The sequence below is a fragment of the Microcaecilia unicolor genome, unplaced genomic scaffold, assembly GCF_901765095.1.
Source record: "Microcaecilia unicolor unplaced genomic scaffold, aMicUni1.1, whole genome shotgun sequence".
Taxonomy (NCBI): Eukaryota; Metazoa; Chordata; class Amphibia; order Gymnophiona; family Siphonopidae; genus Microcaecilia; species Microcaecilia unicolor.
Window position 1 is genome coordinate 64,342 of NW_021963311.1, and position 12,338 is coordinate 76,679.

Consider the following 12,338-nt stretch of genomic DNA (forward strand, 5'->3'; position numbering starts at 1 on the left):
ACATTTGCACCCGGGACTAGTAAGACCTTACAGAGAAGCTCCACTTTATTTCCCAATCCCGGGATCTCTATTCCGGACTGTTAACCCACTCCCAAGCTCGAACTGAAGAGGCAATGCTAGAAGAAGAGTGAGGTGAAAACTGAGCTAGAGGTGAGATCCGGGTTACATGATTAACAATTAACCCTGTACGACTGACATAAGGGGATCCTTATCCTCTGGGTATTCCTCAGCCCCATCAACCTGTGGCAAATGCTACAAATATGAACCTGATTGTGTTTAAAGAACCAAAAGCCAATCACTGAATGATGCTGCAAAGGTTTTATTTAATCCATTAGAAAGTAACCAGAGTTCCAGTAATCACACTGTGAGTCCCTGGAGGGTGTAGAAGTAGAGGGTACAGGGGTGGTGTCCTCAGTGCTGGAGAAAGATTCTTCTGAATGTCAGCAGTGAGGCTGGTCCAAAATCAAGTACAGGTCCGGTTCACTAGAAGAGAAGAGAGGTGGAACACCATGAGCAGTTCCTGGGGGAGTAATTCTTCCCCCCCCCCCCCAATATCATACCAGAGCACTAACCCTCTACCTCGATCCTGGAACTCAGAGCAGCGGAAGGAGTTCCTGTCATATCCTCAGCTAAATAAAGTCACAGAGCTCAAAATAGGAGTTTTATTAACACAGACTTGGCTACAGGCACAGAACGGAGCATGTAGAGTAGTTCCAATCCCTGATGGATAATATCACAGCCAAGAGCTCTCAGAGGAGTCCCAATCCCTACTAGGTACACTGCTCCTAGACATGTGACAATGAGAGATTTATGCACTCTTGAATGTATTACATTAATTGAAGTGAGGAATCTAAGTAGGACTTTGAGATTTCTATATTTATACTATTTAGTTGGGTATCTGGAAACAGATCTTGACCCTACCTGTCCTTCCAACTATCGACCCATCTCCCTCCTCCCCTTCCTTTCCAAATTACTTGAACGCGCCGTTCACTGCCGCTGCCTTGACTTTCTCTCATCTCAAGCTGTTCGTGACCCACTCCAATCTGGCTTTCGCCCTCTTCATTCAACTGAAACTGCACTTACTAAAGTTTCCAACGACCTGTTTCTGGCCAAATCCAAAGGTCTCTATTCTAGCCTCATTCTTCGCGACCTATCTGCTGCTTTTGACACTGTTGATCATGGCCTACTCCTTGATATGCTGTCTTCATTTGGATTCCAGGGCTCTGTTCTTTCCTGGTTTTCCTCCTACCTCTCGCTTCGCACCTTTAGTGTACATTCTGGTGGATCCTCTTCCGCTTTTATCCCACTACCAATCGGTGTACCTCAAGGCTCTGTTCTGGGTCCTCTCCTGTTTTCCATTTACACTTCTTCCCTTGGCTCTCTGATTTCATCCCATGGCTTTCAGTACCATCTGTATGCTGACGACTCCCAGATCTACCTCTCTACCCCCGATGTCTCAACTGGCATCCAGACCAAAGTTTCAGCCTGCATGTCTGACATTGCTGCATGGATGTCTTGACGTCATCTGAAGCTCAACATGGCCAAAACCGAGCTTCTCATCTTTCCCCCTAAACCTACCTCCCCTCTCCCCCCTTTCTCTATTTCGGTGGATGGCACTCTCATTCTCCCTGTCTCATCTGCTCGTAACCTTGGGGTCATCTTTGACTCCTCTTCTCTGATCACATTCAGCAGATTGCCAAAACCTGTCGTTTCTTTCCCTACAACATTAGCAAAATCCGTCCCTTCATCTCTGAACACTCTACCAGAACCCTTATCCACACTCTTATCACCTCTCGTCTTGATTATTGTAACCTACTTTTCACCGGCCTCCCTCTTAGCCATCTCTCTCCTCTTCAATCAATCCAAACCTCTGCTGCGCGACTCATCTTCCGCCAAAGTTGCTATGCCCACATTACCCCTCTCCTTAAGTCACTTCACTGGCTCCCTATCCGTTTCCATATTCAATTCAAACTTCTCCTATTAACCTATAAGTGCATTCACTGCCGCTCCCCAGTACCTCTCCATTCTTGTCTCTCCCTATGTCCCCCCTCGAGTACTCCGTTCTGTAGATAAATCTCTCCTATCTGTCCCTTTCTCCTCTACTGCTAATTCAAGACTCCGTTCCTTTTATCTCGCTGCACCTCACGCCTGGAATAGACTTCCCGAGCCTGTACGTCTAGCCCCGTCTTTAGTCGTTTTCAAGTCCAAACTCAAAACCCACCTCTTTACCACTGCTTTTGACTTCTAACTCACTTGCCCTGTCCTTTATCCTCACCTCTTTATTCCCTTCCCTTAATTGTTCTGTCTGTATTCTCTTACCCATAATTGTTCTGTCTGTTTACCTGTCTTATCTAGATTGTAAGCTCTTTGAGCAGGGACTGTCTTTTGTGTATGGTGTACAGCGCTGCATATGTCTTGTAGCGCTATAGAAATGATAAGTAGTAGTAGTAGATTTATACTAATTCACATTCTTTTATTTTGATCTGGTGTCCTTCTCCCATGGACATAGTGCACAATCCCCCTCTCTCCTTCCACCCCCTTCCTTGCAGGTTCCGGTAATAGCACTTCCCTCTCCCGTCATCTCCTCACCTTCTTTCCTCTACCCCTCCTCCGGTCTGCAGTCTTCAAGCTGTCCGGACCGGTTCAGGGCCGTCGATAGCATTAGTGATGTAAGCATGCTGCCTTCCAGCTGCCCCGGAAACCTTCTCTCTGCAGCATCCCACCTACACAGGAACAGGAAGTTGCTGAAGAAATAAAGCTTCTAGGCAGGCTGAAGGTAGAATGCTTGCATCTCTAACGCTGCCGGTGGCCCTGAAACTGTCTGGATCAGGGTTGCCAGATGGGAAAAATTTTCCCAGCCCCAAATCAGCCCTAAACCCGCCCAAAAAACGCCCAAAGTCAAACCCCGCCTCCCACGTCACCAACCCCGCCTCCAATGTCACAGACCCCGCCTCCCACGTCATTAACCCCGCCCCCTGACGTCACCCCCGACATCATTAACCCCGCCCCTGACATCAACCACGCCCCTGAAAAGCTTCTATTGGACCACATCGGACCAATAGAAGCCCCGGGAAAGCTTCTATTGGACCAAATTGGACCAATAGAAGCCCCGGAAAAAAGCACACAGCGGCCACAGGAAAAAAAGCCCAAACCCGCACCCCGCAGCCGCCGAAAATTTTCCACAGCTGCTCGCAGAAAACCCACCCAGTGTTGCAGGAAGACCGCAACCCTGACAACAATGGTCTGGACACCTTGAAGACTGTCGGCCAGAGGAGGGATAGGAGAGAGGAGAGGATGGGAGAGTGACACTGGATTGTACTGGGAGAGAGAGGAGAAGAGGGGGAGGGGAACACTGACCCATACTGAGTGGGGTGGAGGAAGCAAGAAATGGATGAGGCTAGGGTGTAGGAGGGAGAAGCAGGAGGTGGATGGGACTGGGGGTAAGGGTAGAGGGGAGGAGAACAGATCAGAATATGGATGGGGGTAGGAGGTGTGGATGGAGGGGAGAGGAAGAGGAACAGAGCAATTATGGATCAGAGAGATGGAGTGGGAATTTGAGGGGCTAGTGAATACTTGGCAGGCTTAGATATGTGGGAGTATATTGATGGGTTGGGATAATGAGTGAGGATGTGAAATGAGGGATAAGAGAAGAGGGACAAGAGAAGGGGTTGACGTGAGGAAAGGTTGAGACCTAATATCAATGATCTGGAAGACTGGAGAGAGGATGAGAGGCATTGAAAAGGGATGGGGGTACTGGGGAAGGGGAATGGGAATGGGAGAAGGGGATGAGGTAGATGAGAAGTGAAACAGAGACTAAGGACTAAAGGGTGAAAGAAAAGTGTGAAAAAAACATTAATGAAAAAAATGTAGAGAAGGAAAGGAAGAAGACAGGAGAGAGAAGAAATAGAAAACCCAACCTAGAAAAGAATTTAGGAGACGACTGACACATGGAAAGTGGAAAAGAGACTGGAACCAGCCTAATTAGAAAAGTAAAATACTCAGACAACAAAGGAAGAAAAGAAAACATTTTTATTTAATGCTTTTTAAGGACTAAGCTTGCTTTGTGAAATGTAGATCTATATATATAATTTGTACCTCCAACGTTCTCTGGCTGGCTGGGTTCGTAACATCCTGACATCAGCAAGCCTCCAGCGTTCTCTTCCCTCTCACTGTCCCGCTCTTGCATAAAGATGAAATGATGTTAGAGGGTGGAACAGTGAGAGGGAAGGGAATGCTGGAGGCTTACTGATGTCGATGTTTCGAATGAAAGCAACTGAAGACAAGTAGGCAACGGAACACTGCGCTAGAGGGGAGGACAGAATCACGGGATATCGAAGGGAGGGGAGGGCAGGGCAGAGGAGAATCTAACCCCTGGTAAGCCTTTTCCTCAGCTGAGAGGTGCCCAGCTCTACCACCGGCTGCCTTTCAGGTGCTGTGGAGGACTTGCAGCTCATCTACATATCATTTACAGCCTTCTTCGGAGTGACTCCCAGGTCCAATCCGATCCACTCAGGGCCTCCGCTCTAGGTGAGGCATTTTTCTCCTTACATCTACTTTTCTCTCAGTTACTACTTATGGCTCCAGTACACTTTTTCTTCTTGGCACTGTCCCTTCCTAATTTGTTTCTCCATCTTAAACCACTGTACACTGCAGGAACACATTGTCCACCATCTGTATTCATCATCTCACCATCTCTTTTTTCCTCTTCCTTTTCTCAGCTCTCAACCTCAACATTTCCTTCCTTCTATTCATCCATCTCCTTTCTATCTGAGTACAACTCGCCTTCTTCGCCTTCATCGCTGTCGTCGTACCTCTCCTACTCTTCTCCGTACTCTCTTACTCCTTCTCCTGCTCTCCACTGGGGACATTAATCCCAGTCCTGGTCCTCCACATCAGCTCTCGTCCTATCCATGCAAACACCTGTCCTCGTCCTATCCATGCAAACGATTCCGGGATGTCTCCAATCTCATCTCTATTCCCCTCCTCCCCCCCTCTTCCCTCCCCTTCTCATGTGCCCTGTGGAATGCCCGCTCAGTCTGCAACAAACTTCCCTTCACCCATGATCTCTTCATCTCCCGTTCCCTTCAACTGCTCACCCTAACTGAAACCTGGCTCACCCCTGATGACTCTGCCTCAGTCGCGGCCCTATGCCATGGAGGTTATCTTTTCTCCCACACTCCCCACCCAGTTGGCCGCGGAGGAGGCGTCGGGTTTCTACTTTCGCCCTCCTGTAGTTTTCAACCCCTCCTCCTACCGCAGTCTCACTGCTTCTCATCCTTTGAAGTTCACTCCATCCGTCTAGTCTACCCACTGCCACTCAGAGTTGCAGTCATTTACCGCCCCCCTGATAAGTCCCTCCCTTCCTTCCTTCCTTACTGACTTCGATGCCTGGCTCTCCATTTTTCTAGAACCCTCATCTCCGTCCCTCATTCTTGGAGACTTTAACATACATGCTGATGACCCATCCGACTCTTACGCTTCTCAGTTCCTCACTCTGACATCCTTCTTCAATCTCCAGCTGAGCTCCACCACCCCTACTCACCAAATTGGCCATTGTCTTGACCTCGTCCTCTCCTCTACCTGCACACCCTCCAATCTCTGCGCCTCTGTTCTTCCTCTCTCAGATCATCGCCTGATCACCTTCACACTTCATCACCCTCCCCCTCAGTCCCGCCCAACACTAACCACTACTTTCAGGAATCTCCAGGCTGTCGACCCTCCCACCTTATCCTCTAGTATCTCTAATCTCCTCCCGTCCATCATGTCCTCCAAGTCTGTCAACAAGGCTGTCTCTACTTACAATGCCACTCTCTCCTCTGCTCTGGACACCCTAGCACCATCCATCTCCCGTCCCACAAGGCGTACTAATCCCCAGCCCTGGCTGACCCCTTGCATCTGATACCTTCGCTCCTGCGCCCGATCTGCTGAACGCCTCTGGAGGAAATCTCGCACCCATAGCGACTTCATTCATTACAAATTCATGCTATCCTCCTTCCAGTCCTCCCTATTCCTTGCCAAACAGGACTATTACACCCAATTGACTAATTCTCTTGGCTCCAACCCTCGTCGTCTCTTCGCCACCCTTAACTCCCTCCTCAAAGTGCCCTCCGCTCCCACACCCCCCACCCCCACTCTCTCCTCAATCACTGGCTGACTACTTCCGCGACAAGGTGCAGAAGATGAACCTCAAATTCACTATCAAGGCACCTCTTCCTCTTCACCCTTTAACCCTCTCCCTCAACCAACTAACCCAGGCCTCCTTCTCCTCTTTTCCTGATATCACTGAGGAGGAAACCGCCCACCTTCTTTCCTCCTCGAAATGCACCACCTGTCCCTCTGATCCCATCCCCACTAACTTACTAAACACCATCTCTCCTACTGTCACCCCCCCATCTGTCATATCCTCAACCTCTCTCTCTCCACTGCAACTGTCCCTGACTCCTTCAAGCATAGTAACATAGTAACATAGTAGATGACGGCAGAAAAAGACCTGCACGGTCCATCCAGTCTGCCCAACAAGATAACTCATATTTGCTGCTTTTTGTGTATATCCTACTTTGATTTGTACCTGTGCTCTTCAGGCCACAGACCGTATAAGTCTGCCCACCACTATCCCCGCCTCCCAACCACCAGCCCCTCCTCCCAACCACTGGCTCTGGCACAGACCGTATAAGTCTGCCCAACACTATCCTCACCTCCCAACCACCAGCCCTGCCTCCCAACCACCGGCTCTGGCACAGACCGTACAAGTCTGTCCAGCACTATCCCCGCCTCCCAACCACCAGCCCCGCTTCCCAATCTTGACTAAGCTCCTGAGGATCCATTCCTTCGGCACAGGATTCCTTTATGCTAATCCCACGCATGTTTGAATTCCGTTACCGTTTTCATTTCCACCACCTCCTGCGGGAGGGCATTCCAAGCATCCACTACTCTCTCCGTGAAAAAATACTTCCTGACATTTTTCTTGAGTCTGCCCCCCTTCAATCTCATTTCATGTCCTCTCATTCTACCACCTTCCCATCTCCGGAAAAGGTTCGTTTGCGGATGAATACCTTTCAAATATTTGAACGTCTGTATCATATCACCCCTGTTTCTCCTTTCCCCCAGAGTATACATGTTTAGTTCAGCAAGTCTCTCCTCATACGTCTTGTAACACAAATCCCATACCATTCTCGTAGCTTTTCTTTGCACCGCTTCAATTCTTTTTACATCCTTAACAAGATACGGCCTCCAAAACTGAACACAGTACACTAGGTGAGGCCTCAACAACGACTTATACAGGGGCATCAACACCCCCTTTCTTCTGCTGGTCACACCTCTCTCTATACAGCCTAACAACCTTCTAGCTACGGTCACCGCCTTGTCACACTGTTTTGTTGCCTTCAAATCCTCAGATACTATCACCCCAAGATCCCTCTCTCCGCCCGTACCTATCAGACTCTCCCCGCCTAACACATACGTCTCCCTTGGATTTCTATTCCCTAAGTGCATCACTTTGCATTTCTTCGCATTGAATTTTATTTGCCAAACCTTAGACCATTCTTCTAGCTTCCTCAGATCCTTTTTCATGTTTTCCACTCCCTCCCGGGTGTCCACTCTGTTACAGATCTTAGTATCATTTATTTATTTATTTATTTATTGCATTTGTATCCCACATTTTCCCACCTATTTGCGGGCTCAGTGTGGCTTACAATAAGACTTGAATAATAGAAATACATTTGTTACGACTAGGTTATGGATTAATTGAACAGAGTTGTGCGAGACATTCGAATATCCTTGGTAGTATAGCAGTGGGACAACAACATAGAGACATTAGAAGGAGACAATGAGAAAAGAAGGGCATTATTAGGCACCTAGACATGTAGTGTACATAGTTCCATGGATGAATGTATGATTGACTGGATAAAGGGATGATGGATCAGATGTGGATGTGTATTGCATTGTGAGCAGTGAGTAGTTTCTATGTGTTTTGGCTCTTTCCTTAGGTTTGTTCAAACAGGTGTGTCTTCAGTAGTTTACGGAAGGAGGCTTGTTCGTTAATCATTCTTAGGTTGCGTGGTAATGTATTCCAAGACTTCGTGCTCTTGTAGGAAAAGGTTGACGTGTGTATCGTCTTGTACTTCAAGCCCTTGCAGGTTGGGTAGTGAAGGTTGAGGTGAGTTCGGGATAATCTTTTGGCGTTTCTAGGTGGTAGGTCTATTAAATCAGACATGTAAGCTGGGGCTTCACCGTAAATGATTTTATGGACTAGTGTGCAAGTTTTAAAAGTAACGCGGTCCTTGAGTGGAAGCCAATGTAGTTTCTCTCGTAGTGGTTTTGCCCTTTCATATTTATCCGCAAATAGGCAAACTTTACCTTCTAACCCTTCGGCAATGTCACTCACAAATATATTGAACAGAATCGGCCCCAGCACCGATCCCTGAGGCACTCCACTACTCACCTTTCCTTCCTCCGAGCGAATTCCATTCACCACCACCCTCTGGCATCTGTCCGTCAACGAGTTCTTAATCCAGTTCACCACTTCGGGTCCTATCTTCAGCCCCTCCAGTTTATTTAAGAGCCTCCTGTGGGGAACCGTGTCAAAAGCTTTGCTGAAATCTAAGTAGATTACGTCTATAGCTCGTCCCTGATTCAATTCTCCTGTCACCCAATCAAAGAACTCAATGAGATTCGTTTGGCACGATTTCCCTTTGGTAAAACCATGTTGTCTCGGATCTTGCAACTTATTGGCTTCCAGAAAATTCACTATCCTTTCCTTCAGCATGGCTTCCATTACTTTTCCAATAACCGAAGTGAGGCTTACCGGCCTGTAGTTTCCAGCTTCTTCCCTATCACCACTTTTGTGAAGAGGGACCACCTCCGCCGCATGCTGTAGTCACACCACTCCTCAAAAAACCATCACTAGACCCTACCTGCCCTTCCAACTACCGCCCTATCTCCCTCCTACCCTTCCTCTCCAAGATACTTGAACGCGCCGTTCACAGCCGCTGCCTTGATTTTCTCTCCTCTCATGCCATCCTTGATCCGCTCCAATCCGGTTTTTGCCCTCTACACGCGACAGAAACGGCACTCACTAAAGTCTGTAATGACCTGTTCCTTGCCAAATCCAAAGGTCACTACTCCATCCTCATCCTCCTCGACCTATCCGCCGCTTTTGACACTGTCAATCATAATTTACTTCTTGCTATACTATCCTCATTTGGGTTCCAGGGCTCTGTCCTCTCCTGGTTCTCCTCTTATCTCTCCCACTGTACCTTCAGAGTACATTCTGATGGATCTTCCTCCACCCCCATCCCGCTCTCTGTTGGAGTTCCTCAGGGATCTGTCCTTGGACCCCTTCTTTTTTCAATCTACACCTCTTCCCTGGGCTCGCTGATCTCATCTCATGGTTTCCAATATCATCTTTATGCTGATGACACCCAGCTTTCTCTCTCCACACCAGACATCACTGCGGAAACCCAGGCCAAAGTATCGGCCTGCTTATCTGACATTGCTGCCTGGATGTCCAACCCCCACCTGAAACTGAACATGGCCAAGACCGAGCTCATTGTCTTTCCACCCAAACCCACTTCTCCTCTCCCTCCACTCTCTATTTCAGTCGATAACACCCTCATCCCCCCCGTCTCATCTGCCCGCAACCTCGGAGTCATCTTCGACTCCTCCCTCTCCTTCTCTGCCCATATCCAGCAGACAGCCAAGACCTGTTGCTTCTTTCTCTATAACATCAGCAAAATTTGCTCTTTCCTCTCTGAGCACACCACCCGAACTCTCATCCACTCTCTCATTACCTCTTGCCTTGACTACTGCAACCTACTCCTCACTGGCCTCCCACTTAACCATCTATCACCCCTTCAATCCGTTCAGAACTCTGCTGCGTATCTTATCTTCCACCTAGACCGATATGCTCATATCACCCCTCTCCTCAAGTCACTTCACTGGCTTCCGATCAGGTATCGCATACCGTTCAAGCTTCTCCTACTAACGTACAAATGCACTCAATCTGCAGCCCCTCACTACCTCTCTACCCTCATCTCCCCTTACGCTCCTACCCGTAACCTCCGTTCACATGACAAATCCCTCCTCTCAGTACCCTTCTCCACCACCGCCAACTCCAGACTCTGCCCTTTCTGCCTTGCCTCACCTTATGCGTGGAATAAACTGCCTGAGCCCATACGCCAAGCCCCCTCCCTACCCTTCTTCAAATCCTTGCTCAAAGCTCACCTCTTCAATGTCGCTTTCGACACCTAACCATTGTACCTCTATCCAGGAAATCTAGACTGCCTCAATCTTGATTGACTGCACTTTTTGTCTTTTAGATTGTAAGCTCCTTTGAGCTGGGACTGTCCTTCTTTGATAATTGTACAGCGCTGTACAACCCTGGTAGCGCTTTAGAAATGTTAAATAGTAGTAGTAGTAGTAGTAGTAGAATCGATGGACATGGATGGGATGGGAGGAGAGAAGAGAATCATGGGACACGGATGGGAGGGCAGGGCACAGGACATTCGCTGGACATGGAGGGGAGGACAGAATCGTGGGACTTCGAGGGGAGGGGAGGGCAGGGCAGAGGAGAATTGATGGACATGGGGAGGGAGGGCAGAATCGCAGGACATGGAGGGGAGGGCAGGGGAGAGAGGAAAAATCGCTTTGATGAGAGCCTTCGTAGGGCCTGTTTCATTTTTTATGAAATGGCCTTGGTTCCACTCGTTTTATTATATTTTGTAGCGTGCAGGAAAAATACATTTCTGTTTCCCTTTTACCAGTAGTTGTACTGCTTGAAGAATCTGACTTTCTTGAGGGAATCTCTATTTAGTTTTTGTGAGCCCCTATTTTGTATCCTGTGAGGGTTTGTCTATGTTAGTCCAGTGAGTGTGTGCTGTTGTTTTTTAAAATAACATATGAATATGCTAATGTGCCAAGCCACACCCTTTGCCCCCCAAATGAAACGGTCAAACTTTGCCCATGTCTTCTCCTCCTGCTCTTCTGGGTTTCCAGCTCTGTCAGATGCAGTTTCATTCATTCAGACAGTGCTACCTGGAGCTGAAGCTCCCTCAGTGGTAACAATCCTCTGGCTGAGAGGCACGGGCTGCAGCTCCCTCTTGAACTGCTCTCATGTGCTCTTATCCAGCCACTGGGGGTCACTGTGATCTCCTTACACCACCCACAGCCATCAATCACCCAGAGGTGGAGCAGAGATGGCAAAAGAATTGGACCTTGATGCCCCGAATCATTTCTTTGACTCTACCCACAGGTCCATACTCACATTTGTCTCTCTTGCCGGAACAGAAGATATTCTCAGAGATCAGGCAACAGCATCACAGCAGCAGGCCAGATAAGGTGGAGACAGATTCTTATGTCCGCCAGTAACTCTGCAAAAGTAAGAAACAGAGACATTGAGGTGCAGGAGCTGGAAGCATTTCCTTGCTCCACTGGAGTATATTAAACCTGGAGGGGGTCAGTATTCAGTAACATAGTAACATAGTAAATGACGGCAGAAAAAGACCTGCATGGTCCATCCAGTCTGCCCAACAAGACAAACTCATATGTGCTACTTTTTGTGTATACCCTACTTTGATTTGTACCTGTCCTCTTCAGGGCACAGACCGTATAAGTCGGTCCAGCACTATCCCCACCTCCCAACCACCAGCCCCGCCTCCCACCACTGGCTCTGGCACAGACCGTATAAGTCTGCCCAGTACTATCCTCGCCTCCCACCACCAGCTGGCTCTGCCACCCAATCTTGGCTAAGCTCCTTAGGATCCATTCCTTCTGAATAGGATTCCAGTAATATAACCATGTTATCCATCCCATCAGTTCAAACAAACAAACTTAACCTCTCATCTGGGAAAAGCATTAAAAACTGACTTCTTTGACTGGCTAACCAAAGAATGGGATAAAGAACATTCAGATAGGCTTTGAAGGCAACTCCAGTAGGTGGAACATAAGGACAGAGCCGGGTGGAGTTCTATGGTCCAAAGAAAGACTTGTGATCAAGTGTATAATATCACATTCATTGTTGATTTAATCATGAATTGATAATTTTATTTATTTTTGTTACGTTTGTACCCCGCGCTTTCCCACTCATGGCAGGCTCAATGCGGCTTACATGGGGCAATTGAGGGTTAAGTGACTTGCCCAGAGTCACAAGGAGCTGCCTGTGCCTGAAGTGGGAATCCAGCTCAGTTCCTCAGTCCACCCTAACCACTAGGCCAGTCCTCCACTGTTGCTACTATTTGAGATTCTACATGGAATGTTGCTATTCCACTAGAAGTCGGCCCTTGCAGATCACCAATGTGGCTGCACAGGCTTCTACATGGAATGTTGCTAGTGGAATAGCAACA

At 48.2% G+C, this 12,338-nt stretch overlaps 1 long non-coding RNA gene across 1 annotated transcript; it reads right to left on the reverse strand.

Moving 5' to 3' along the window:
• Positions 1-303: 303 nt before the first annotated feature.
• LOC115459178 lies at positions 304-11,360 on the reverse strand. Its single transcript, XR_003940211.1, has 2 exons — positions 11,261-11,360; positions 304-483 (listed from the first exon to the last, which is right to left on the reverse strand). It is a non-coding gene; the product is annotated as an uncharacterized LOC115459178 (long non-coding RNA).
• Positions 11,361-12,338: the final 978 nt, after the last annotated feature.